The following is a 23,459-nucleotide window of genomic DNA, read 5'->3' as shown; positions in this document are numbered from 1 at the left end:
GTAAAGTGTCCCATATTTAATTGGATCACACTTCAGAAAATTATGTGCACCAGGACATTGTTGAAAATGATAAGTCAATCAAAACCAATTAATGTAACCTAACAGCAAGAGTGAATACCAACTGAGGCAGACAGCTTAACAGAGAGATCAGAGAAAGGAACAAAGAGAGCACTGCTAAAACCACTGTCATCTCAGTGTGACTTGCTACATACTCAAGGATGGGACCCTGTGAGAAGTAATATCAGAAATTTCACACTGAACAAAAAAAGACTTCAATGAATACTGCAGCCAAGTTACTAGAAAAAAAAAGCCATGAAGTAGGGGAATCAGTAACTGGAGCTGCTAAAATATATTATCTAAAATGTTCATGTTTTAGCAAATATGTTATGAAATAAGAAAAGACATAGACAAGCATGTGGCTCATATACAGGAAAAACACAGGCAAAAGAAACCACCTGAGAAAGGAAGAAAGATAAAGTTAGGTGACAAAATTTCAAAGCAGCTAATAAAATTATGTTAAAAAATTAAAGAAAACCATGTTTACAGAATAAAGACATGATGACACTATCTCATTAAATAGAGAATAAACATATGAAGACAGACATTTTAAAAAGGAACCAAATTAAAATTCCACCATTGAAAAGTAAAACAATTTAAATAAAATTTACTAGAAAGGTCAACAATAGATTTGAATTCTAAGAAAAGAATCACCAATGTGCAAATAGATTTGTTACCAGAGACAGCAGGTGTCCCAGTTCCTGTCTTAACTTGGAAGAAAGATTTCAACCAAGAGACAGTACAAAGATAGCTGTATTGAAAGGAAATATAGTGTAAAGAGCTTATTATAAAAATAGGTATGCCTCAAGGGAGGATCAGGCTGATCCTATAGGAAAACTGCCCCAAGGGTGTCTGCACAGGGAGTTTTATCGTGTTGGACTTCTTCAAATTCCTGACTCGTCTCAAGTCTCTGCCTTATTTCTTTGTCTAGTTTTTTCAGTTCCTGTCTTAAGTCCCTACCTTTGCCCCCACCTAGGCTTGTGGGACCCTCCTTTACTGTTGGTTAATGCACATGCAAGGGCCAGTGATCAAGATGAATTCTACCTGATGGTGACCCTGCTCATTATTGCCACCCCAGGAAGATTGTATAGTGGTTAAATCTATACCTATTGCACCTGCAGATCTCTTTAGAATTTCCTTCTCTGACTTAATCTGTACTTATGGTGCCAGGTTTTTCTTAGGAATGTCCCTTTTGTCCTTCTTATCAGCAAAAGCATGTAGCTGGCAATATTCTGACATCTTAACTGCAGAGTGAATGAGGTGTTTTGGGTCATTTCTTTCCGCATAGGTACTTCCTCTCCTTCCTACCCACATTTGACTAAGTCCCCACCCACTCCAGCATTAGAGATGCTAGTAATATGCAAATTTTGGGTGGTCCCTTGGGTGTGAGCCGTCCCAGACTTTTCCTTTCTCAGGGGCTTCTTTCTCCTGCTCATGTCTGGCTATCTGCCTACTTGAACAGATTGATAGAGATTAAGAACAGGAAAAAAAAAAAGAATGAAGAAAAATGAACACAGCCATACAGATATGTAGAAAACCATTAACTGTGCCATCATACCCCTAATGAAAGCATCAGAGGAGAGAAGAGAGAAAAATGAGCAGAAAAGAGCTGAAAAAAAATTCAAAGAAATAATGACCAATACTTCCTAAATTTTATGAAAATCATTAATGTATATATCCAGGAAACACAATGAACTCCAAGTAGAATCAACACCCAGAACTACAAATAGAGCCACATCCAGAAACACTGTAGTAAAAATGTTGGAAGACAAAGAGAAAAACCTTGAAAGTGGCAAGAGAAAAACAGTTCAATACAAACAAGAGAATCACAATAAGATCAACAGTTGACTTCTTATCACAAATAATGGCAGCCAGAGGCAGGAGGATGACATGAAAATGCTAAAAGAAAAACAGTCAACTAAAATTCTTACATAAAGCAAAAGTATTTTTCAAAAAATGGAGGTAAAATAAAGACATTTAGATCAATAAAAGCTTAGACTTTATTACTAGAAAACTTTCTTTTTTTTTTTTTTTTTTTTGAGACGGAGTCTTTCTCTGTCCCCCAGGCTGGAGTGCGGTGGTGCGATCTCGGCTCACCGCAACCTCCACCTCCTGGGTTCACGCCATTCTCCTGCCTCAGCCTCCCGAGTAGCTGGGGCCACAGGCGCCCACCAACACGCCCGGCTAATTGAAAACTTTCTTTTCAAGAAATATTAAAGGAAATTCTTCACAAAGTGAGTGACGCCAGACAGAATTTGAATCCACACACCAAATAACAAAGAACACCTCTAAAAGTAATTATGTAATTATATAGGTGATATTAATGCATATTTCTTCTCCTTTCTTCGTTCTATTGATTTAAAGTGCAATTATATAAATCATTATGAGCATTTTTGGGCCTATAACACATAGAAATGTGATAAATTTGACAATAATAACACAAAGGACGCAGGTGCAAGTAAAGCTATAACAAGGTAAGGAAATGATACCAGATTATAATTTGAATACACAGGAACAAATGAAGAGACCCAGAATAAGACTACTAAATTAACAAATTCTATAAATAAATATTTTTTATCCTATTATCCTCAGCTATTTTTTAAAATGGTACATTGTAATAGTTATAGCAATGTATTATGGATTTTTAACATACATAGGTATAATATTTATAAAATAATAGCATATTTATAAAATAATAGCATAAAACATATAAAAGGAAGAAGTATATATGACAATAACGATTCTGTATCTAATTGAATTAAGTTATACATCTAGTAGATTCTAGTAAGTTAATACATATATTGTAAGCCCTACAGTAACAACTAAAAAAAACTTTAAAACATTTCAAAAAATTATTAAGGAAATACAAATGTTACACCAGAATACATTCAATTCATGCCAAAGAACGCAGTAAAAGAACAACAGAGGAACAAAAAAAGACATAAGATATATAGAAAACATTAAGTAAAATAAATGTTTGATGTAAAGCCAGCAATATCAATAACATCAAATGTGAAGGAATTAAACAATCCAATTAAATTCAGAGATTGCCAAACTGGATTATAAAAAGAAAGTTCCAACTAATGCTGTCTATAAGAGAGACATTTTAGATTTAAAGCTAAAAATAGTTGTAAGTAAAAAGTTGGGAAAGATGTATCATGCAAACAATAATCACAACAAAGCCAAAATGGCTATACTAATATCAGACAAAATAGACTTTAAGTAAAAAAGTGTCACTAGAAATAAAAAAAATGACATCTCACAATGTCAAAAGTATCAATCTATCAGGGATCCATAACAATGATAAAAATATATGTACCTAATAACAGAGCCCCAAAATATATGAAGCAAGAATCAAAACTGACAGTAATGTAGGAGGATATAGATGATCCAACAATAACTGTTGGAGACTCCAGTGCCCCACTTCAAATAATGAACAGTAAAACTGCATCTGGTCAAGAAGAAAATAGAATATTTGAAAAACTCTATAAACTAACTAGACCTAACAGACATTTAATAACAACCAAAGCTGACTACACATTATTCTCAAGTAAAAAGAACATTTTCCAGGCTAGACAATATTCTAGGCCATAAAATATGCCTCAATAAGTGTAAAAGAATTGAAGACACATAAAATATGCTGTCTAACCACAATGTGGCTAAGTAAAAAAAAAAAAATCAATAACAGACAAATATTTGGGAAATTTAAAATATCTCAAAATTAAACACACTCCAAAATAACCAATGTGTCCAAGATGAATTCAAAAGGGTCTTTAGAAAATGCACTGAGATGATGGCTGGGCACGGTGGCTCAGGCCTGTAATCCCAGCACTTTGGGAGGCCAAAGTGGGCAAATGACCAGAGGTCAGGAGCTTGAGACCAGCCTGTCAAACATGGCAAAACCCCATCTCTACTAAAAATACAAAAACTAGCCGGGCATGGTGGCAGGTGCCTGTAATCCCAGCTACTCAGGAGGCTGAGGCAGGAGAATCACTTGAACCCGGGAGGCGGAGGTTGCAGTGAGCCAAGATCATGCCACTGCACTCCAGTCTGGGTGACAGAGTGAGACTCTGTCTCAAAAGAAAAAAAAGAAAAAAGAAAATGCACTGAGATGAATAAAAATCTATACAACACATCAAAATTTATGAGACATGGATAACACAGTGCTTAGAGAGGAAAATTATAGCTGAAACACTCCTATTAAATAAGAACAACAAAAAATTTCCCATTAAACACACTGAAAAAATAACAGCAAACTAAATCTGAAACAATAAGGTAGAAGGAAATTATAAAAATTAGAGCAGATATAAATGAAATCGAGAATAGAAAACCGCATATAAAAAGTATAAAAACAAAAGTTCGTTATTTTCAAAGATCAACATAATTAACAAATCTTTATCTAGATTGGGCAAGAAAAAAGAAATAATGTTGAAATTTTTAAGGCAGGGATGGACATTGGGATCAAGCTTATAGAAATGCAATACATGATAAGGAAATAATATAAACTACTATATGCCAACAAATTAATTATCATAGATGAAATGAGCAAGTTACTAGAAAGACACAAACTACATAAACTGACACAAAAAGAAATAAACAGTTTGAATAGGCTATAATAAAAGAAGGGTTAAAATAAGTAGCTTAATAGGCTGTAACAAAAGAAGAGATAAGATAAATGACTTTAAAACTTCCCAGGAAGAGAAACCCAAGTACAGATGACTTTGCTGGTGAACTCTACCAAACATTTAAAGAAGAATTAATAACATTTTTGAAATGAAATCATCAAGATTTTGGAATAGAAGTTTCTCTGGCATCATTTTCCCCACAAAAACACAACTAGAAATGATTCAAAGACAAGAATACTACTCTGAATTCAGATGAACTCAGGAGAGTAATGGAGAAATCTTCTGGGCTCAGAATCAAGAGAAGCAATGACCCTTAAGAGAAACTGTACTTTCAGGCTGTGTTACTTCCTCCCTCAAGCTGGCATATGCCATTAACAGAATTTCACTAGATAACTATTGTTTCTGAGGGGAGAGGAGAGAACTGGAGGTGGAGGTTTATCTTCCTACTAGTACGAGAATTTTCACAGGAATTACCACACTAGTTGCATCCCATGGGAACCATTGGAAGCGACAGAAGGGCTGAACTACCTGAAGTATATTGGGGACACAGTGACTGCCATGTAGATCTTGGCAGCTGCTCTGCACTTCAATCAGCAGAGACACCATGTGGAAGAGACCACAGGAAAGCTCAAATCCCTGGCCAAATTTTCCACAAAACCCAGGGGTTTGTGTGGAGTGTTCCTTTGGTCTGTAGAAAACTAAATAGTTGGGATTAAGTTCAAGTGCCCACTTAAGTATTCCTCAGACCAGAAAACAATGGAAGGGCAGTAATTTAGTTTTAACGTGGCATTTATTTTCCAGTGCTCATTATAAGTCTTTCTGATGCTGGGGAAAATAATGGCAGGGTAGTGGTGTAGCTCCAGAGCAGTGCTGAAGTTCCAATATTCACTGTAAGTGATGGGGAAACAATGGCAAGGCAGATGGGGAAACAATGGCAAGACAATTAGCTCTAGTGCAGGGTTTTACCTCCAGAACTCATTGTAAGTGTCCCCCACTTCAACCCCTGAATGAGCTATGACAACAGGCTAGCATTTAAGTTGCAACACTAAGTAATAAAGTTCTAGGATGACCAAAAACTGCCTACAAAACCTGAAAGACGTAGCTGTTTTCTCAAATGTAGTGACATAAATGTAAAAACGCAAGGATTGTGAAAACTGGAAAATATGACACCACCAGTAGAAATTGATAAAACTCCAGCAATAGGCCCAGAAGAGTTGAAGACTCATACAATTTCTGACAGAGTTCAGAGTAATTCTCTTTTAAAAATTCAGAGAAACACAAGAAAATACAAACAAAAATCTAAAAATGTGGAGAACAACCCAGGAACAAAATGACAAATTTGATAAAAAATGGAATTTTTTTAAGGACATAAATTGCATTAATAAACAATGCAATTACCAAACTGAACAAAACTCATTAGAAAACTATGACAGAAGACATAATCAAACAGAGAAAAGAAATAGCCAGCTTGAAAACAGAACAAATGAAATTAACCAATCAGAGGATCAAAAAGAAAAAAGAATTAAAAAGGATGAAAAAGATCTGTGAGAATTATGTAACACCATCAAGCAAACTAACCTCAGCATAATAGAGATCCCCAAAGGAGACAAGAGAGTAAAAGGCCTAGAGAGCATATTTTTAAAAATGATGTTGGATAATTTCTAAAAACTGGAGAAAGATAACAGCGTCCAGATATAGGAAGCTCAGAGATCACCAATCAAATTCAACTCAAAGAGGGATTTCCTAAAGCATAGCATAATTCAATTAGCAAAAATCAAAGACAAAAAAGAATACTTAAAGCAGAGACAGAAAGAAACATATCACATTCAAAAGAGCCTCAAGACGGCTTTCAGCAGATTTCTCAGCAGAAACACTGCACCTTAGGATGCTATGTTCAAAATGCTGAAGAAAAAAAGCTGTATACCAAAAATATTGTATCTAGCAAAGTTTTGTTTCAAACAGGAGAGACAAAGACTTGTTCAAATTTTTTTTTTTAATGAGGGAAAACATTGTGAACCCAGAAAATCTGAGACAGGTCTCAGTTAATTTAGAAAGTTTGTTTTACCAAGGCTGAGGACATACCTGTGACACAGCCTCAGGAAGTCCTGATGACATGTGCCCAAGGTGGTCAGGGCACAACTTGGTTTTGTGTATTTTAGGGAGACATGCCACATTAATCAATATATGTAAGAAGTACATTGGTTGGGTCTGGAATGGCAGGACAACTTAAACCAAAGGCAGGAAGACTCCAAGTGGGAGGGAGCTTCCAGGTCACAGATTGGTGAGATACAAACAGTTGCATTCTTTTCAGCTTCTGGTTAGTCTTTCCAAGGAGGCAATCAGATATGCATCTATCCCAGTGAGCAGAGGGATACATTTGAATAGAATGGAAGGCAGGTTTGCCTTAAGCAGTTTCCAACTTGAGTTTTTCTCGTGATTTTGGGCCCCAAGATATTTTCCTTTCACAACATCAACATCAAACCTGTATTACAAAAAATGCCAAAGGTAATTCTTCAACCCCCTCACAAAAAAAGAAGGCTAACATGTAACAACAAGGACAAAATCTAGAGAAATTAAATTTACTGGTAAAAAAAAAGAAAATAGACAAATTTAGAATACTTTAATAATGTAAATAGGGTAAGTAAACCACTTACATCTTAAATATGAAGAGTAAAATACAAAACTATTGAAACAAAAATAATTATAAAAATTGAATAAGAAGAGATAGGCAAAATAAAAAGATACAAATGAAAACATCAAAAAGTCAAAGTGGGGAGGTGGTGTCAATGTATATAGTTTGTATTTTTACTTTTTTTCTTTACAGTTAAAGTTGAGTTATTATCTGTTTAACTTGATAAGACAATGAGATGATAATGAAAACCTCATGATACGCACAAAGCAAAAACCTAAAACAGATACACTAAAAACAAATAGTGCAAAATCAAATCATACCACAAGAGAAAAGTACTTAACTGCAAAGGAAAATAGTAAGACAGAAAGAAAGGATCTGCAAAATAACCAAAAAACATGTAACAAATAGCAATAGTAAACATTCACCTATTAATAATAATCTTGAATGTAAATATATTAAATTTTCTCAATTAATGACATGGAGTAGCTGAATTGATTTAAAAAGACTTAACTATATGCAGTCAACAAGAAACCCACTTCACCTATAAAGATATGCACAGACTAAAACAGAAGAGATTTAAAAAGACATATCATGCAAATAGAAATTTTAGAAACAACAGGAGTAGCTACACTTATATCAGATAAAATGGACTTTAATAAGGAATGGTAATTAGAACAAAAAGGCCATTATATAATGAAAAAGGAAACAATGGTGTAAGAGGGTATAACAATTGTAAGTAAATTAGCATCTAACACTGGAGCATCCAAATATATAAAATAAATACTGATAGACCTAAGGAGATACACTGGCTGCAATATAATAACATTAGGGGACTTCAACACCCCAGTTTCAGCAATGAACAGATCACCTAGGCAGAAAATCAACAGATTTTGGAGTTAAACTGCACTCTAGACCAAAGGAACATAACTGAAATTTATAGAATATTTCATCCAACAGCTCCAGAATACACATTTTTCTCATCAGCAAATGGAATATTCTCCAAAACAAGCCATATGTTATGTTACAAAACAAGTCACCAATTTTTTAAGAGACTAAATCATGTCAAGTATCTTTTCTGGCAACAATGGATTAGAACTAGAAATCAATAACAAAATGAACATTGGAAACTGTACAAATTTATAGAAATTAAGCAACATGTTCCTGAACAGTAAATGGATCAATGAAGAAATTACACAGGGAATTTAAAAATACCTTGAGACAAATGAAAAGGAAATTGCAATATACCAAATCTATGTGATACAGCAAAAACAGTTCTAACAGGGAAATTTATAGCAATAAATGCCTACGTCAAAAAGTAGAAAGACTTCAAATGAACAACCTATCCATACACCTCAAGGAACTAGAAAAACAAGAACAAACTAAGCCTAAATTAGCATAAGGAAAGAAGTAATAAAAATAAGAGCACGACTAGATGAAATTGAGACTTAAATAATAACACAAAATAAAAAACCAAAGAGTTAGTTTTTTGAAAACATAACAAAATGACAATTCTTGAGCTCAACATAAAAAAGGAGAGAGAAGAACCAACTAAATAAAATTGAAGACAAGAAAGGAGACATTAAAAATGAAATACAAATGATCATTAGAGACTAATGTGCAGAACTGTACACCAACAAATTGGAAAACCTAGAAGATAAATTTCTGGACATATAGAAACTAGCAAAATTTAACCATAAAGAAACAGAAAATCTGAACAAATCATAAATGAGTAGTAGGACTGAAATAGGGGTCTGGTGTGGTGGCTTATGCCTATAATCCTGACACTTGGGAGACCAAGGCAGGAAGATGACTTGAGGTCAACAGTTCAAGACCAGTATGGGCAACATAGCAAAGCCCTGTCTCTACAAAAAATAAAAAATTAGCTGTGCATGGTGGCACATGCCTGTAATCCCAGCAACTCCAAAGGCTGAGGAAGACTTTGTAATCCCAGGAGTTCAAGTCTGCAGTGAACTATGATTATGCCACTGTACTCCAGCATGGGCAATAGAGCAAGATCCTGTCTAAAAAAATGAAAATAAAATAATAATGATGATGAAAGACTGAAACAGGAATAAAAGGCCTCCAATCAAAGCAAATCCTTGGACCTGATGGCTTTACTGCTGGATGATACTAAAAACTTATAGAAGAGATATTATCAATTCTACTCAAACTCTTCCAAAAATTGAAGAGGAGTTAATACTTCCAAACTCATTCTACAAGACCAGCATGACTGCGATATCAAAAGCAGACAAGTAAACAACATCAACAACAAAATAAGACTACGGGTCCTAGTAGCCTGATGAACATAGGTGCAAAAAAATTATCAGCAAAATACTAGCAAATTAAATTCACCAATACATTTAAAAAAAATCATTCACCACGAACAAGTGGGATTCATCCCAGGGATGCAATGATAGTTGAATATATGCATACCAATAAACATACATTTCATTTAACAGAACTGATATGGTTTAGCTGTGTCCCCACCTGTATTAGTTCATTTTCATAAAGACATACTGCCGGCTGGGCAATTTACAAAAGAAAGAGGTTTAATTGGACTTACAGTTCCACATGGCTGGGGAAGCCTCACAATCATGGTGGAAGGCAAGGAGGAGCAAGTGTTAGCATCTAACACAGATGGCAGCAGGCAAAGAGAGAGCTTGTGCAGAGGAACTCCTCTTTTTTTTCCATACATTTACTTTTTATTGAATTTGTTAATGTTACAGAGTTCTTGCACTGCCAAACCATGCCTGAGAATTGAAACAAATGGTACAATGGACAGCCTCATCCACCTATCATACAGGATATTAAAACTCAATTCATGTACATTTTGGTATTTTCACAATCTTTTAAAAAGTTATAACAAGAGTTGAAGTTTAAATCTGCTGCAAGTCTTCAGACTTCGAGTACAGTATTACCTTAAGACCTCCACTTATACATCTCTGTTCATTCTTCAGTAACATAACCGCCCACAAAATTTTGCTGGGAAAAAATGCATACTTTTCATGGAAAATACGCAGATCAACAATGAAGAGACTATTTTTTAAGGTTTTTGGTTCCCAAATAAAGTTTTCAGTTTACCAAGAATCCCATTTCTGATTTAATCATTCAACCTCCCTTTGGCTGGCTCAGCTACTCACCCAAATACATTAGAAGGCAGGCATTGTGCCTGCCACCTCAAATATCAACATTATTGCCCAGACGTGAGTGGCAGGTCCCGTCAGGAGATACTGTAACCCTCCTCGGAGTCCAATTCCTGCACGGACACTTTCATCAAGACTAAACTCCTATCCGAAAATGCTCCCACATCAAAATAGTTTTACTCGCCCACTTGCTTCACTCTTGCCAGTAGCAAGTCTGCAACTCATGCATTTGGCAAAGGGGTTTATTATAGAGAAACCCGGACTCTGCATCAAGTGGTCACATTATCACTTTCAGATATTTCTATTGAACCAAAGATACAGAACTAGGAAACTGCCAGCCTATCTCACTAGGTGGACACTCTTCGGTAATCCTGCGTAGCTTCTTCAAGTCCCTTTAAAGGACCAAAAACTACTATTAATAGGTATTTTCAGCTGTAATCATTAAAAACAGAAGTGCTACATCACCTGTCTTTCGCCCTGACTCTCTAAGTGAACATAAAGACACACCAAAAGGTTGAAAACAAAGCTAGCTGGGACAATCGCTGTATCTATACAGCAGCCAATACCTTGAAAATTTGGGCAGAAGTATATAAGGAATTCTTAAACATCATGCACAATCCATGACACTTAAATGGGTTTTAGCTGAGGTTTTGTTCATGTTGCTCTGAATTTGTAAGGATAGATCAGTGAACCCCTTAGCCTCACCAGAAAGCATATTCTTCCCACTGCAGTTTACTATACAATTTAGACCTAATTAGATGAGGCATTAGCAGCACCTAATGTAGAGCCTCCAGCATCCACTGTCCCTTACATCAAAGGCTTTTTGGTTCCACCTTCAGGATTGGCATACTCACCAGACATTTCACAATCCTAACGCATACTTCAAGTTACTTTCTTAACCAGGCAACATACTCTGTCGAAGAACTTCTTTCAAGTTAAAGCAAAAAAGGCCTTAATGTAGAACAAAAATCGCTAGCCAGCAGGCAGGGGAAGCCACCCGCCCCGCCGCCCACGCCGCGGAGACCCCGCGGGGCTGAGGCGTCTCCAGAGCCGGCCTCGACGCGGAGCTGGGAGCCCCGCGGGCCGCGCCCGCCGCCGGCTCCACCCATCGGGGTCCAGGAGGCCGAGGCCATGGCCGCGACAGAGGAGCGGAGCCTGCACAACTTCTTTGCCAATTGGGACAAGAAGAAGAAGAAGGAGCAGAGCAACCGGGCGGCGAGTTCCGCGGGCGCAGCAGGCAGCGTGGCGGGAGCACTGGAGCTCCGCATTCTAGAGGGCGGCGGGCGGGCGCAGGGACCTGGCTGGGCGAAGGCGGGACCGCGAGCGCGGAAGCTGCGGGCCCAGGGGCCGCCACCAAAGCTGTGAAGAAGGACAAAGGTGAATGGAAAGGCTTGGAGTAAAAGGAGGTTGATTACAGCGGCCTCGGGGTTCAGGCAATGCAAATAAGTGAAAAGGAAGAAGTCCCTATTGAAGAGACAAGATCCAGGTGATAACTAGGAAGAAGATGGAGGTGGTGGTGATACAGAAAAATCTTCAGGTCCCTGGAGTAAAACAGCTCCAGTACAAGCACCTTTGGCTCCAGTAATTGTTACAGAAACCCCAGAACCGGCAATGACTAGTGGTGTGTGTGTGTGTAGGCCTCCTGGGGCCAGGTTAACCATAACGAGGAAAACACCACAAGGACCACCAGAAATCTACAGCAATACACAGTTCCCATCCCTGCAGTCAACTACGAAGCACATAGAAAGCCAGAAGGATAAAGAAATGGAGAAGAGCTTTCAAGTAATAAGACACAAAAATAGAGGTAGGGATGAAGTTTCAAAAAACCAGGCCCTTAAACTTCAGCTAGACAACCAGTATGCTGTGCTTGAAAATCAGAAAAGGAGCCACTCACAATACAATGAAGGAATGGGCTTTGCTAACCCTTCTGAGATAACTAGACTACAGCTAACCACCACGAACAGCCATTCATCATCTGATCTCTGCTGGATCTACATACACCAGTGCAGATCAGTCGATTTCATGATCAGCCCTATTTCACTGTGGAAGTTAAAGTGTCATGACTGCTTTATGCATATTGGATTTAGGGGAATTTTCATTGTTATATAAAGGTGTGAACTAGTTTCAACAGTGTTCCTTCATATTTACTCTGCAAATACAAAACCAAACCATAGCCAGTGATCATTTCAAAATCATTTTATGTGCGGATACTGAGGCTTCGTAAGGGTTGACTACCTCAGATTTGCTGCACTCATTGTGGACTTCATTGGATCACAACTTCTTGATAAGAAGGTTACAGTTAAGTGTCGATGTGAACCTTGAAACCAGTTCTTCTGGATTCTTATCAGAAATCCTGCATAAAAAGTCAGCCATCTGGGCTCTGATCTGCTGTAAAAGATGAAGACTTAAGTGACCTTAATTAACCTGACCTGTACCCTACCCTTATGGAATACTATCTGTAGTAGGCTGTGGCTATATTAGACTTCCTGGAACACACCGCTGAAAAGAACTGATGTGTTCAGATCATCTGTGTAGGGCTGTGATTTGTAATTTAAACATCTAGTTGTATTCTGAGGTAACCACAAAATAAATTCAACCATAAACTGGGGTCCACCAAGTGGGGAAAGGGGTGAGAGAGAGAGTAATCTTGTTTTTTGGTTGTTGTTGTTGTTAACTTTTTATGTGAATAGTGTTTTTTTGTTGTTTTTGGAACTCCTCTTTTTAAATCATCAGATCTCATGAGACTCACTCACCATCATGAGAACAGCATGGCAAAGACTTGCCCCCATATGATTCAATTACCTCCCATTGGGTCCCTCCCACAACATGTGGGAATTTAACATGAGATTTGGGTGGGGACACAGCCAAACCATATCACTACTGAAATCTCATCTTGAATTGTAACTCCCACAATTCCCATGGGTCATGGGGGGAACCTGGTGGGAGGTGATTGAATCATGGGGGTGGGTCTTTCCTGTACTGTTCTCATGGTAGTGAGTAAGTCTTATGAGATCTGATGGTTTTTAAAACAGGAGTTTCCCTGCACAAGTTCTCTTCTTTGATCTCCCACCATGTAAGAGGTGCCTTTCACATTCTGCCATGATTGTGAGGCCTCCCCAGATGTAAGTCCATTAAATCTCTTTATTCTGTAAATTGCCAAGTTGCAGGTATGTCTTTATCAGCAGCATGAAAATGGACTAATACAGTAAATTGGTACCCACTGAATGGGATGCTACTGTAAATACTGAAAAATGTGGCAGTGACTTTGGAACTAGGTAACAGGCAGGGGTTGGAACAGTTTGGAGGCCTCAAAGAAGACAGGAAAATGTGGGAAAGTTTGGAACTTCCTAGAGACTTATTGAATAGCTTTGCCCAAAATGCTGATAGTGATATGGACAATAAAGTCCAGGCTGAGGTGGTGTCAGATGAAAATGAGAAATTTGTTGGGAACTGGAGCAAAGGTGACTCTTGATATGTTTTAGCAAAGAGACTGGCAGCATTTTGCCCCTGCACTAGACATTTGTGGAACGTTGAACTTCAGAGAGATGACTGAAGGTATCTATCTGGCATAAGAAATTTCTAAGCAGCAGTATTCAAGAGGGGACATGGGTGCTGTTAAAGGCATTCAGTTTTATAAGGGAAGCAGAGCATAACAGTTCAGAACACTTGCAGCCTGAGAATGTGATAGAAAAGAAAATCCCATTTTCTGAGGAGAAATTCAAGCCAGCTGCAAAAATTTGCATAACTAACGAGGAACTGAATGCTAACCCCCAAAACAATGGGGAAAATGTCTTCAGGGCATATCAGAGGTCTTCATGGCAGCCCCTCCCATCGCAGGCCTGGATGCCTAGGGGAAAAAAATGGCTAGGCCCAGGTCTCCATGCTCTGTGCAGCCTAGGAGCTAGCTGCCTGTTTCCCAGCCACTCCAGCCATGGCTGAAAGGGGCCAACATAGAGCTTGGGCTGTGACTTCAGAGCCTTGGCAGCTTCCACACGATGTTGAGCCTGTGTGTGCACAGACAGCAAGAATTGAGGTTTGGGAACCTCCACCTAGATTTCAGAGGATGTATGGAAACACCTGGATGTCCAGCCAGAAGTTTGCTGCTGGTTGGGGGGGCTCTCATGGAGAACCTCTGGTAGGACAGTGCAGAAGGGAAATGTGAGATTGGAGACCCCAGAGTCCCTACTGGGGCGCCCCCTAGTGGAGCTGTGAGAAGAGAGCCACTGTCCTCCAAACCCCAGAACTGTAGATCCACTGACATCTTGCAGGGCACGCCTGGAAAAGTCACAGACACTCAGTGACAGCCCTTGAAAGCAGCCAGCTGCAAAGCCACAGAGCAGAGTGGCTCGAGACCATGGGAACCCACCTCTTGCATCAGCGTGACCTAAATGTGAGACATGGAGTCAAAGGAGATCATTCTGAAGCTTTAAGATTAGACTGCCCCACTGGATTTCAGACTTGCATGGGGCCTGTAGCCCGTTTGTTTTGGCCAATTTCTCTTATTTGGAATGGCTGTTATTTACCAAATGCCTGTACCCACATTGTATCTTGGAAGTAAGTAATTTGCTTTTGATTTTACAGGCTCATAGGTGGAAGGGACTTACTTTGTGTGAGATGAGACTTTGGACTGTGGACTTTTGACTTAAGGCTGAAGTAAGTTAAGACTTTGGGGGACTGTTGGGAAGGCATGATTGGTTTTGAAATTTGAGAACATGACATTTGGAAGGGGCTAGGGGCAAAAAGATTGGTTTGGCTGTGTCACCATCCAAATCTCATTTTTAATTTTAACTCCCACAATTTCCATGTGTCCTGGGAAGAACCTGGTTAGAGGTGATTGAATCATCGGGGCAGGTCTTTCCTGTGCTGTTCTAGTGACAGTGAATAAGTCTCACGAAATCCGATGGTTTAAAAAACAGGGATTTCCCTGCAAAATGTCTCTTCTCTTGTCTGCCACCATGTGAGATGGCACCTTTCACCTTCCACCATGATTGCAAAGCTTCCCCAGCCACATCGAACTGTAGGTCCATTAAATCTCTTTCTTCTGTAAATTGTCCAGTCTCAGGTGTATCTTTATCAGCAGAATGAAAACAGACTAATACAAGAACCAAGAACAAAAACCATAAAATTGGCTGGATGCAGTGGCTTATGCCTGTAATCCCAGCACTTTAGGAGGAGGCCGAGGTGGGCAGATCATGAGTTCAGGAGTTCGAGACCAGCCTGCCCAACATGGCGAAACCCCGCCTCTGCTGAAAATACAAAAAATTAGCTGGGCATGGTGGCCTGCACCTGTAATCCCAGCTACTCAGGAGGCTGAGGCAAGAGAGTTGCTTGAACCCAGGATGCGGAGGTTGCAGTGAGCTGAGATCACGCCACTGCACTCTGGCATGGGCAAGACTCTGTCTCAAAAACAAAACAAAACAAAACAACATTATTTTAAGAGATGCTGAAAAAGCATTTGATAAAAGTCAACATTGCCTTATGAGAAAAACCCTCAGCAAACTGGGCATAGAAGAAACATACCTCGACATCATAAAGACCATATAAGACAAACACATAGCAAGCATTGTACTGAACAGGGAAAATTCGAAAGCTTTTCCTCTAAGATCTGAAATAAGGATGCCCCACTTTCACCACTTTTATTCAACATAACACTTAAAGTCCTGGCCAGAGCAATTAAGTAAGAGAAAGAAATAAAAGGCATCCAAATTAGAAAGGAAGAAGTCAGATTAGCCTCAATCACAGATATGATCTTTTGCTAAGAAAAACCTAGACTAACAACAAAACTGTTAGAACTGATAAATGAATTCAATATGCTGTAAAATACAAGTTTAACATATAAATGTCAGTAGTATTTCTACACATGAACAGTGAATAATCTGAAAAAGAAGTCAAGATAAAAGTATTTTGTGACAAAGCTGTAGTAACCAAGACAACATGATACTGGTAAAAACAAAACAAACAAAAAAAGATATACCAATGCCAGACATAAATCCACATATTTATAACCAACCCAACTCATTTTGACAAAGGTACAAATAACATACATTGGGAAAAAGGCAGTCTCTTCCATAAAGAAAACCTGGATAACTACACAAAGAATAGATATCCCTATCCATTTTATATGGTGGGAGATAGGAGATACCCCTATCTTCCACTATATAATAAAATCAAATCAAAATTGATTAATGATTTAAATATAAGACCCGAAACTATGAAAGTCCTAGAAGAAAACACTGAGGAAATGCTTGACAACATTGGCCTGGGCAAATATATTTTGAATGATACCTCAAAAGCACAGATAATAAAAGCAAAACTAGAAAAACTGGATTACATTGAGCTAAAACACTTCTGTAAAGCAAAAGAAATGATCAACAAAGTGAGGAGACGACCTGCAGAATGAACGAAAATATTTCAAAGTATTCATCCAACAAAGAATCAATAACCAGAATACACAAGAAATTCAAACAACTCAGTAGCAAAACAAACAAACAAACAAACAAAATTCACAAATGGGCAAAAGCCTTGAATTGGTATTTCTCAAAAGAAGACAATAGAGTTTTCCATGAAGACATAATATAGTTGAACTCAAAATTCTTGATGATATATATAATTTCACCTGTAGAACTCAATAATGGTAGTTCTTTAGTACTATTTTAAAGAAAGTGATGAGCTGGAGGAATTTTCTTTGTGATCTTATTTTGTCATTTGCAATAAATGTCCCTTGCTTACAAAATTTAAAATACTGTATTAGGAGCTTATAATAAAAAAGCAATATATTTCACTCTTTCCTATCCCTTGTCTTTTATCAGACATTTTAAACTGTTTCTCTTCTTGGTTCTTCTATTGTTTATTTCCACATCTCTGAAACATATGCTTATAATGCTATTTTTTATCATGAACTTATGCTTTTATCTATTTTCTCCTTGATCTGAAAGATGGTGGTATATCTTCTTTCAATTAAACTATGCATTTCTTACCCTCTTCTCCCACTCATGTTTCATTTTCCATATTTTAAACATAATTAGATTAATATTTTATTTCCTTTGATGCATAATTCTCTGTGATATACCTAAATAACATAATAAGATTATTTGTAATTCCATCAACTAGAAAATATATCTTGATCCTTGACATTTTCTTTCACATTTTATCTCTGCCTTTTCAACCTTACATTCTCTCTTATCTGGAAAGTTATTTTACATTTTCAAGTATGACAAAATTTACTTTCTACTTCAGTCATAATTAAGACTTCTATATTTGTATATAGTGTGTATATATATATATTACATATATATATATATATATATATTCTTTTTTTTTTTGAGATGGAGTCTCACTGTGTTGCCCAGGCTAGAGTGCAGTGGTGCAATCTTGGCTCACTGCAACCTCCGTATCCTGGGCTCAAGCAATTCTCCTGCCTCAGCCTCCCAAGCAGCTGGGATTACAGGTGTGGGCCACTGTGTCCAGCTAATTTTTGTATTTTCAGTAGAGATGGGCTTCTGGCATGTTGGTCAGGCTGGTCTCAAACTCCTGACCTCAGTTGATCCACCCACTTCGGCCTCCCAAAGTGCTGGGATTACAGGCGTGAGCCACCATGTCTGGCTGTATATAGTACAATTTTAAAAGTGCAAAATAAAAAAAATTGTATTTTCATGACATAAATGTAACCAATGTTAAATAAATTCTTCTCATGCAATGCAAACTCAATTTTTTCTTTCATCATCATATAGTTTTTTTACATATATACATTTTTTATTTTTATATTACAGTTTTATTGAAATAAAACATGTCATACAATGCATCCACTTATATTATGCAATTCAGTAGTTTTCCATATATACTCAGAGCTCTACAACCATTACCACAATCAATTTTAAAACATTTTTATTAAAATTTTTTTATTGATATAAAATACCTGTACATATTTTGGGAGTACATGTGACATTTTGATGTCTGTATATAATGCATAATGATCAAACTGACATAACTGGGATATCCATTGCTTCAGACGTTGATCTTTTCTTAGTGTTGGGAACATTAAAATTCTTCTAGCTATTTTGAAATATACAATAAATTACTGTTAACTATAATTTTCCTACTGTACCATTGGAATACTAGAACTTACCCATTTTAACTATATTTTTGTACCCATTTACCAACTTCTTTTCATCCCCTCTCCTCCCTTTCATTCCCAGCCCCTGGTAATTCTACTGTCTACCTCCATAAGTTCCACATTTCTAGCTTCCACACATTAGTGAGAATATGTGACATTTGTCTTTCTGTACCTGTCTTATTTCATTTAACATAATGATTTCCTGTTCCTTCCACATTGCCGGAAATGACAATATTTCATTCTTTTATGAAGGAATTATATTTTATTTTGTATCTATACCACATTTTAAAATCACTCATTCATTAATGGATACTTAGGTTGATTTTATGTATTGACTACAGTGAATAGTGCTGCAATAAACATGTAGATATACTAATACTAATTTCTTTTATTTTGGATACACACCCAGGAGTGGGATTGCTGGATCATATTGGTAGTTCTATTTTTAGTTTATTTTTTTCCATAATGGCTTTGCTACTTTGCATTCCCACCAATTGATTTGGGATACAAGCATTCCCCTTTCTCTACATCCAGGCCAACATTTGTTATTTTCAGTCTTTTGGATAATAACCATTTTAACTGTAATGAGATGATATCTCAATGTGTTTTTCATTTGCATTTCCTTGATGATTAATGATGTTGAACATTTTTTATACGCCTGTTGGCCTTCTTGTTCAGCAACATACATATATTCTCAATAAGGAAGGTCTTAGGAACTGCACAACCCAAGTTCTTTTCTTATGAAAAGTTAAGTTTACTAAGATCTACTTTATATGAATGTTCGCCATAAGATTATTGGTAAATAAAAATTAAGAACTTATACAAATGTTCTTCAAAAAGGAAAGGGTTAATTAAATGAGTTTATATCCGTGTCTTAGAATAATGTGAAATCATTAAAGATGCAATTTCCCAGTATCTCCTGACCTAAATATGTGCCCATGTTATATTAAGAGAAAAAATACAGGCCATAAAATATACATTCTGAATTCTGAAATAAAATACAGGCGAGGCCAGACACGGTGGCTCAAGCCTGTAATCTCAGCACTTAGGGAGACCAAGGCAGGTGAAGCGCTTGAGCCCAGGAATTCAAGACCAGACCAGGCAACATGGTAAATAAAACTCCGTCTCTACAAAAAAGCAAAAAGTAACCATGTGTAGTTGCTTATGCCTGTAGTTCTACTAATCAGGAGATTGACGTGGGAGGAACACCTGAGCTTGAAAAGGTCAATGTGCAGAGAGCTGTGATCACATCATTGCACTCCAGCCCTCCAGTTTGGGAGACAGAGTGAGACCTTATCTCTAATAAGAAAATAAATAACACACACATATATATATACACACACACATATTTATTTACAAGAATATATATATATCTATATATATATATACACATATATATATCTATTTCATATAGATATATATGAAACATTTATACTGAAAAAGCAACCCAGGGAGAGCCCATTGAGTCTCCAAAATAACCAGGTAACAGTGTATTTACTTTTATAGTAAGAAAATATTTTATAATACTTGTATAAACTGTTGATTCCCTTGTTTCATTCTTTGTTGACTATTTGTATACCAACTCCACCCCTCGTACATTCAAATTACCCTATCTCTACTTACTGCTTTGGAAATTAATATGACATAAAAATAAAAATGAGCCTGGTTTTGGTTTTGTGTTTCAAACCTCATGGAGAAAATGTCCTCAGATCCTAGAGATTTATACCCATATATAATAAATATTAGGAGTATAAAATGTTATATCTATTATTTTTCTTACTTTTCCAGAAAAATAGTCTTTTAGAATGTGGCAAAAATAACATGGGGAAAATGATAAGCTTCTAAAAGCAAATAGGGTCCTTAAAAGAGCCCAGATTTGTGGATAGCTCCCAAGGCTTAGTAATAGGGTTAAAGGATGGGAAGTATCAAGTCTTTCAGATGGTTTGAGTTGCAAGGGCAAAGGAAACCTGAATGCAGGTCCACTGCTACCACATGTCAACTTCATGTGAATTAGAAAACTGCTTTCTCTAGGAATATGAAGACAGCTATCTTAGGGTAAACACAATGCCTTTCTACAAAGTAAAAGGAACATCTTCCCATGTGCCAGAAAGGCTTGGCAAGTAGACTGCTCAGGGTGAATTTCAGCATCCATCCACTCTCTTGACTGAGCACTTTTGGAGAATGCAAAAGCTACACAAAGCTATATAGCTATCTCACCTGTAGTCTGACTGGAGACCTAGCCGAATTGAAAGGACCCAGCAGATGCAACGTATACATTTTCTTAGACATTCTTAAAGTTCTTCATGTCCCAGAGTGGACTTGGAGTAGCCGAATGAGTTCCATGCAACTAGGAGTAATAGGGATATAGCTTAGAGAGTCATCATACCTTTATAAAGAATAAAGGATGGATTGATTGCAATGAGAATGAATAGACAATTGAACACAAGATGAAATACGTCACTGCTGAAGCTAGTGTTAACAGACAACATTGAGACCAGATCTTCCTGATCACAACACTGAGATTAAATATCCCTAACATCACCTCCACCATCACCAACAATAACAAAATCTTATTACAAGCAGAGCCATAACCCTGGAGAAGAGTGGGGGCATTGCTGAAATTAAAAAGAAGATAATATTTCTGACAAAATAGAAATCTGAAATCAAAACTGAGTTTTAAAAAATATTATATGTCCTGCACCTAAGTTTGTGGAATGAAAGATATATATTTGCTGACTTTGAATAGCAAATATCATTGTCACCTTTAATAATAACCATGCCCTGATGAGAATTCTAGAATCTCCTGGAAATCACTCTGCGTATTTTACATTTCTACCTCATAACAAAGGAATACCTGAAGTATGAAATATAGTTGAGCACAATATTTAAGACTATATTGTATAGCTTTGTAAGGATAAACAGCATAGCACTGGTATCAACCTGGACAAATTTTGAAAAAAAAAATACTGAGTGACTTGATAAATTTTAACTTTAATCCAAAGCATTTTGAAATTTATTGACAATTTAACCTTCAAGGCTTCACAATTTGCAGGACCATTCTGTTCAACTTTTACTTGATTACCCAACGATGAATGTTTACTTTTCTCTATGAAAATTAAAGAACTAACATTGACAGTAGTCACTTTACTAACTCAGTGAGGTTTATTTTAATACCTTCTCCCTCATGCATCCCAATGCCTCCTAATGCAGTCTGTTGTTAATCCTCACTTCATCTGATTCTAATGTCACCATTCATGAATCATCATTTTCTTCATTTCTGTGGCATCCAATCTTGTGGTACACAATTTTTCAAGTGTATTGTAAAGACTCCATTTTTTTTTACCTCTATTAGAAGAAAACTAATCTCAATTATTATCTTTATAAGTTAAGCTTGCCCTACCCCAGCAATATTAATAAGAAATCACTGTTAGACCACACAACCTAAAGAATCAAGAGAAACTATTGTATTTTATGATTCTGAGGGGTTTATTTTTTACTAAATTTATCAAAAGTCAAGCTCCTTTCCTAGAACTCAGAACAATGATAAACCCAGAGTACAAAAATCACCCAAGCTTCTAAAATTCCATTAATGCTTTCACAAGCTCTGTCTATATAACTAATTCTTTATAATATTAACTTTTCTATGTATTAATATATTAGAGTTAATATACATATAGAGTTAATATATTATTTATATCCTACCTTTTAGAAATCAGGGCCAAATATAAAGGTAATTATACTAATTTTAGTTGTTATTAAAAGTCAAATTCTAAAATATTTGGCTTAAATAATGAAGACATATATTTCTCAAACATTAAGAAACTTGCTGAAAAATCTTCCTGGTTATATATTCTATACCATTATCTATAAGAGAGTTGTTTATTCCACTAATGAGCACAGAAAGTCGGCAGATGTCTAGAACCAATTTGGCAGCTGCTAAACTTTATATCCATAATCCAAGAAGCCATTAGTAGAAAATAATTTTTAGAAACTAAAATGTCAGAATTCGGCCAATGCTTCATCCATAGGAAACCTAGAATTGGAAGATCATATTGCTGTACAATGTTTCTCCCTAAAAATCAGCTTAAAATATTGGTTAAGCACTACCTGAAATATTCACATAGAATCATCAGTATCATAGTTAAACATATTTAAATTTTGCCAACATTCTTAAACTTAATGTATCAAATTTTAAATGTGTGTATCAGCTCTTTTAGAGACTGGAGCTGTGAGAGGCAAAGAATAAATATTGCAGATTACAGCTTTGTAGGTCTTATCATAATTAGGTTTTCTATGGAATCCACAGTTTATCAAGCTATGGCCAATTGATGCCATTGACCCTGAATTTTCTGCTTCTGATCCAAACTTAACCTGTAATTTGTTTTACTGCTTTGAAAGACTTTTTTTGTTGTTTTAATACATAATATTTTACATATTTATGGGTTATGTGGGAGTATTTACAAGCATAGAATGTGTGATGATCAAGTTAAGGTATTTGGAGTATCCCTCACTATGAATATTTATTATTTAAGTATGTTGATTACATTTTAAGTCCTCTCTTTTATCTGCTTTGAAATATACAAAATATTATTACTAACTATAGTCACTCTAGCCTGCCATCAATTTTTAGAACTTATTTCTTCTATCTAACTGTATGTTGTACTCTTTAAACTATCTCTCTTCATCGCCCTCTTATCCACACCACCTTTCCAGCCTCTGGTATCTATCATTCTATTCTCCATCTCCATGAGGCAAGTACTTTATCTCCTGCTAAAAGTGAGAACATGCAGTATTTTATTTTTCTTGCCTTTTTGTGCCTGGCTTATTTAACTTAATATAATGACGTCCAGTTCCATCCACGTTGCTGCAAATGACATAATTTTATGCTT

The 23,459-nt window shown here is 36.7% G+C and overlaps 1 pseudogene; it reads left to right on the top strand.

Annotated features, from left to right (window-relative positions):
• The first annotated feature begins 11,588 nt into the window (after window positions 1–11,588).
• On the top strand, window positions 11,589–12,566 carry LOC116467431 (protein CDV3 homolog; annotated as a pseudogene).
• The last annotated feature ends 10,893 nt before the right edge of the window (window positions 12,567–23,459 follow it).

The sequence above is a fragment of the Hylobates moloch genome, unplaced genomic scaffold, assembly GCF_009828535.3.
Source record: "Hylobates moloch isolate HMO894 unplaced genomic scaffold, HMol_V3 SCAFFOLD_4, whole genome shotgun sequence".
NCBI lineage: Eukaryota > Metazoa > Chordata > Mammalia > Primates > Hylobatidae > Hylobates > Hylobates moloch.
This window is presented reverse-complemented; position numbering and strand designations above follow the sequence as displayed.